Consider the following 6,253-nt stretch of genomic DNA (forward strand, 5'->3'; position numbering starts at 1 on the left):
CCCCCAATTACGGCCGGTTGTGATACAGCCTGGAATCAAACCAGGGTCTGTAGGGACGCCTCTAGCACTGAGATGCAATGCCTTGTTTAATATCGGGGAATCCCATCTTTCCTACGTTGCAGATGTACAGTATTTAGGCCATCTTCAGTACAGAGCTGGTGGAAAGGCAACAATGACATTAATGCTTAGCTGTAGTTAACGACCGAGAACTGCTCCAAGGAAATGCCAAAATAAATTTTTAAAAACACCAACATAGTGTCTTAATTTCAGTTGTATGCATTCAGTTGTACAACTGTCTAGGCACCCCCCTTTCCTTTCTCTTTAATAGGGCGTTGGGCCACCAGAACAGCTTCAATGCATCTTGTCATAGATTCTACATGTGTCTGGAACTCTATTGGAGGGATGCGACACCATTCCTCCATGAAAAATTCCATAATTGGGTGTTTTGTTGAAGGTGGTGGGAAACGCTGTCTCCTATGTACCTTTGGGACCCCTTTTTCAAAGTCAATTCATTGAGATCTCTTCTAGCCATGGTAGGCTAAATAATGCACAACTTGGCATTTTTATAAATTATCTTAAGCATGATGGGATGTTAATTTCTTAATTAACTCAGAAACAACTGTATGGAAGAACCTGCTTTCAATAGACGTTGTATTCCCCATTTAATGAAGTATTTATTTTGTTACCTGTATTTCTTTCTGGCAGTGATCAAACACTTAAAAGTTATCAGATTCATCAACATATTATTCCAATAAAGAAGTCATGAATTTCACACATTTTAATTGTATTACTGTTCATTTCAAGTTTATATAACTTATAAACCGCAAGCTTGTGTGTGTGATTAGTGAATTTAAAAGGTGCAAATTGGTAGTCAGGCACAGATGGCAGTAGGCAGACAGAATGGCAAGCTAGGAATAGGCACCAGGGTGTCAGAGAAGATGGATGCCAAGAGTGTGCAAAACTGTCATCAAGGCAAAGGGTTGCTGTTTGAAGAATATCAAATATCAAATATATTTTGATTTGATTAACACTTCTGGTTACTACATGATTCCATGTGTTATTTCATAGATTGTAGAATAATAGTGAAGACAATGTATAAAATAGTAAAAATAAAGAAAAATCCTTGAATTAGTTGGTGTCTAAACTTTTGACTGCTAGTATACAGTGTGTTTGTATTTACGTGAAAATGGAAACTGTACATAAAATGGTGCAGTGAATTAAAACGAGGGTGTGGTTTGAGGTGTATGTTGGGTATGGTGTGGATCTAAACTCAAGTGTATCCTCACAACCAGGCCCTGGAAGAGATCCCTCAGGTACTGGGCATCCAGTGCCATTCTCTGGGCCAGCTCACGTCGCTCCTCTGCATTACAACACACCAGCCTCTTCTGTATCAACACCCTCACATACTCCACCACCATCAGCCACTGGCTGCAAACGCTACTCAGGACACTGGTACAAGTCAGCTACAGACTAATATGATTGTCAAAAGGTGCTGGCAGGGTGGGCGAACACAACTATACATCTCAATATGGCGCTCCAGGACGCCACATAACTTCAAAGTGAGCGTGATGTATCCCTGGGCCAGTCAGGAGCGAGACAGGAGTCCCTCTAGGAAGGGTTGGATCGCCAGGCCATCCTCACAACCCGGTCCAGAGCAGCCAGGGGTTGATAGAGGATGAGGATGATGCAGTCTCTTAGAGGCCAGTAGATAGAGGTGGAACTTGTTATTTGTGCTTTGATCCCAGCGATGCTCCTTCCCAAATTCAACAGGCATCTCCCAGAAACTGGAAACAGAGGGAGACGAAATGCGAGACTTGGACATGGAGACTGATGTAGAGAGAAAGCAGATCCAGTGATTACACGCACGAGCAAATATTATAGGTGATATATAGGTTATAGGAAAAGTATCACAAATTCACTACACCATTCTCATACATACACAGCCACATTAGGCACATACACACACAAAAAAACAGACCCACCTATTGAGGTTCTCCATCTCATAGAGCCCCACCTGTGTGGTCTGATTCTAAAGTGATTCACTGATCAGAGAGACCCGCACATTCCCCTCCAGCATCTAACACAACAATGACACAAACAGAACATCACAACTCACAGGCCTCAAAACCCTCCACAACATATCACCAACACAACTCAAGTATGTGCATTAAAATAACATTTACCACAACCACATTGCAAACATGTTATATACTGACCATTTTAAAGCAGCCTTAATGTAGATTGTATGTTTGTTAACCTGTGTGATGATGGTTGGCAGGCTGGTATGGTAATGGCCTCATGGTCAGTGTCTGGTTCCTGCTCTCTCTGCCAGTCTGTCAGCTCAACCTCCAGGGCTTGTGCATCCACCCAGACACTTTTCTTCTACACAATACAAACTCCACCCAGACTCTTTTCTCCTACACAATACAAACTCCACCCAGACTCTTTTCTCCTACACAATACAAACTCCGGTTAGCAATGTGGGCTCTTAAATGATGCTCAACCCTCTCTCTGACTCTCACTGCACTAAACAAGTGTACATACACTGCATTCGGTAAGTATTCAGACCCCTTGACTTTTTCCCTAATTTGTTTTACATTACAGCCTTATTCTAAAATGGATTAAATACAGTGCCTTGCGAAAGTATTCGGCCCCCTTGAACTTTGCAACATTTTGCCACATTTCAGGCTTCAAACATAAAGATATAAAACTGTATTTTTTTGTGAAGAATCAACAACAAGTGGGACACAATCATGAAGTGGAACGACATTTATTGGATATTTCAAACTTTTTTAACAAATCAAAAACTGAAAAATTGGGCGTGCAAAATTATTCAGCCCCCTTAAGTTAATACTTTGTAGCGCCACCTTTTGCTGCGATTACAGCTGTAAGTCGCTTGGGGTATTGTCTCTATCATTTTTGCACATCGAGAGACTGACATTTTTTCCCATTCCTCCTAGCAAAACAGCTCGAGCTCAGTGAGGTTGGATGGAGAGCATTTGTGAACAGCAATTTTCAGTTCTTTCCACAGATTCTCGATTGGATTCAGGTCTGGACTTTGACTTGGCCTTTCTAACACCTGGATATGTTCATTTTTGAACCATTCCATTGTAGATTTCGCTTTATGTTTTGGATCATTGTCTTGTTGGAAGACAAATCTCCGTCCAAGTCTCAGGTCTTTTGCAGACTCCATCAGGTTTTCTTCCAGAATGGTCCTGTATTTGGCTCCATCCATCTTCCCATCAATTTTAACCATCTTCCCTGTCCCTGCTGAAGAAAAGCAGGCCCAAACCATGATGCTGCCACCACCATGTTTGACAGTGGGGATGGTGTGTTCAGGGTGATGAGCTGTGTTGCTTTTACGCCAAACATAACTTTTTGCATTGTTGCCAAAAAGTTCAATTTTGGTTTCATCTGACCAGAGCACCTTCTTCCACATGTTTGGTGTGTCACCCAGGTGGCTTGTGGCACTTTTTATGGATATCTTTAAGAAATGGCTTTCTTCTTGCCACTCTTCCATAAAGGCCAGATTTGTGCAATATACGACTGATTGTTGTCCTATGGACAGAGTCTCCCACCTCAGCTGTAGATCTCTGCAGTTCATCCAGAGTGATCATGGGCCTCTTGGCTGCATCTCTGATCAGTCTTCTCCTTGTATGAGCTGAAAGTTTAGAGGGACGGCCAGGTCTTGGTAGATTTGCAGTGGTTTGATACTCCTTCCATTTCAATATTATCGCTTGCACAGTGCTCCTTGGGATGTTTAAAGGTTGGGAAATCTTTTTGTATCCAAATCCGGCTTTAAACTTCTTCACAACAGTATCTCGGACCTGCCTGGTGTGTTCCTTGTTCTTCATGAAGCTCTCTACGCTTTTAACGGACCTCTGAGACTATCACAGTGCAGGTGCATTTATACGGAGACTTGATTACACACAGGTGGATTGTATTTATCATCATTAGTCATTTAGGTCAATATTGGATCTTTCAGAGATCCTCACTGAACTTCCGGAGAGAGTTTGCTGCACTGAAAGTAAAGGGGCTGAATAATTTTGCACGCCCAATTTTTCAGTTTTTGATTTGTTAAAAAAGTTTGAAATATCCAATAAATGTCGTTCCACTTCATGATTGTGTCCCACTTGTTGTTGATTCTTCACAAAAAATACAGTTTTATATCTTTATGTTTGAAGCCTGAAATGTGGCAAAAGGTCGCAAAGTTCAAGGGGGCCGAATACTTTCGCAAGGCACTGTACATTTTTTCCCTCATCAATATACACACACAATACCTTATAATGACAAAGTGAACAGATTTTTATACATTTTTGCAAATGTATTAAAAATAAACAACTGAAATACCTTATTTATTCAGACCCTTTGCTATGAGACTACGATTTGAGCTCTGGTGCATCCTGTTTCCATTGATCATCCTTGAGATGTTTCGACAACTTGATTGGAGTGCACTTGTGGTAAATTCAATTTATTGGACATGATTTGGAAAGGCACACACCTGTCTATATAAGGTCCCATAGTTGACAGTGCATGTCAGAGCAAAAACCAAGCCGTGAGGTCAAAATAATTGTCTGTAGAGATCAGAGATTGTGTCGAGGCACAGATCTGGGGAATGGTATCAATTTCTCCCTCAAGTCTATATAATTTCACATGGGAAATGACAATTGCTTCCAGTGAGAGCAGGTGTGTTTGTAATTACATGATACCTTGAGTCTGGAGTGGATGGATGAGGTCCTCAGACATTCCCTTTTGCGGTACTGTCCCAACCTCTCCAAATGCTCAGGGCAACAGAACACACCAATACCCACTTCAGGGCAGCGTCCCAGGCCAAGCTCTCTGTCCTCCACACCTCTGGCCACACCTCAGAGCGCTGCTGCAGCATCTGTCAATCAGATGTAAACAAGCTCAATTCACCAGATATTCAATCAAACAATATATGTGACAGGATCCACATTAAAAGTATACGTCTGTCTGTACTTCTGGAAAGATATACAAGCAAAACAACAAAACTGATGAGTGTGTGGTCATGAGCAATTATGAGTCAATGGGGAGCAGCATGACGTGTGTGTGTGTGTGTGTGTGTGTGTGTGTGTGTGTGCGTGTGGTCATGAGCAATGAGTCAATGGGGAGCAGCACGATGTGTTTATGTGTGTGTGTGCATGTATGTATGTGCCATTTAGACAAACAGCACCGTCTGTCTCAGTGGTGGCCATGAGCATTAAATATGACCAAGCATGACATCATCAATTCTGCAGCACAACAAACCTATGGAAGTCTAAATATAGGCAAGCTGGAGATGCTGTCAGAGAAACACTTAGAATAAGCTTCCCTTGTCTAACACAGAAACAATTCCAGTCGGTGAGGGTAAGAGAATTAGATGCATGTACATTTACAGCCAACTCATAAACACATTAAAGCCATGTATTGTTTTCTGTTGTGAGAAGTGGGTGTTGGTGTGAGTCAGCTGGTACAATCTGTGGTGGTGGTTGTTAGTGATTTGAACGTGAGCATGTAGACATCTGTACCTTCAGGTTTGTCACCACCATTCTTGTCTGTCTGCCATAAGTTCAGCGGTCCACCCATCCACCACCAAGAGAGCCATACACATAGGACCAGAACACCACGAGCCCTACACATAGGACCAGAACACCAACGATAGCCCTACACATAGGACCAGAACACCACAAAGAGAGAAAGGAGCGAAGGCACATATCCATTCTACTGACGGTCTTCCCCTCTCACTCTCTCAGACACATCCTCTATGGAGAGGCCGGCAGGGAGGGAGAGAGGCAGAGGTAAAGGGAACCTTCGTCATTCGAAGGGGCGTGGTCTTGTATCAAACAGTGGCGCTCTGCGTCTCAAACATATTTTCTTTAAATGGGCAAAATAATTTTATACATACTTGCATACCTACAGTACTTGTCATTAGAAATGAAGGGGGGAAACTCTAATCCATCTTGGTAGGACATTTCAATAAGGGAATTCTGTACTGCCCTTAACATTGGTAGCTTTGAGGAGCAAATCCTCTGATCTTCCACAGCTGTTGAGATCTGGGACAAACTAGGGATGTTACACAACTTCTACCTCTAAAGGGAGTTTGTTAATTTGTGTATCAGCAAGTCCCCTGACCTCTCGCCACATCTGTGTCTCTCCCCACTTCCTGGACCTCTTCAAAACACAGAACTATGCCCCAAGTGGGAGTATTATTACAGCCTTTGTACGTGTGATGGGATTTCTTAAAACTCTCTCT

General features: G+C 42.4%; 1 long non-coding RNA gene across 1 annotated transcript; it reads right to left on the reverse strand.

Annotated features, from left to right (window-relative positions):
* Positions 1-676: 676 nt before the first annotated feature.
* LOC124037903 lies at positions 677-2,665 on the reverse strand. The gene is made up of 3 exons (XR_006839263.1): positions 2,258-2,665; positions 1,983-2,077; positions 677-1,784 (listed from the first exon to the last, which is right to left on the reverse strand). It is a non-coding gene; the product is annotated as an uncharacterized LOC124037903 (long non-coding RNA).
* Between the last annotated feature and the right edge of the window lie 3,588 nt (positions 2,666-6,253).

Source organism: Oncorhynchus gorbuscha, linkage group LG01 (genome assembly GCF_021184085.1).
Source record: "Oncorhynchus gorbuscha isolate QuinsamMale2020 ecotype Even-year linkage group LG01, OgorEven_v1.0, whole genome shotgun sequence".
NCBI lineage: Eukaryota > Metazoa > Chordata > Actinopteri > Salmoniformes > Salmonidae > Oncorhynchus > Oncorhynchus gorbuscha.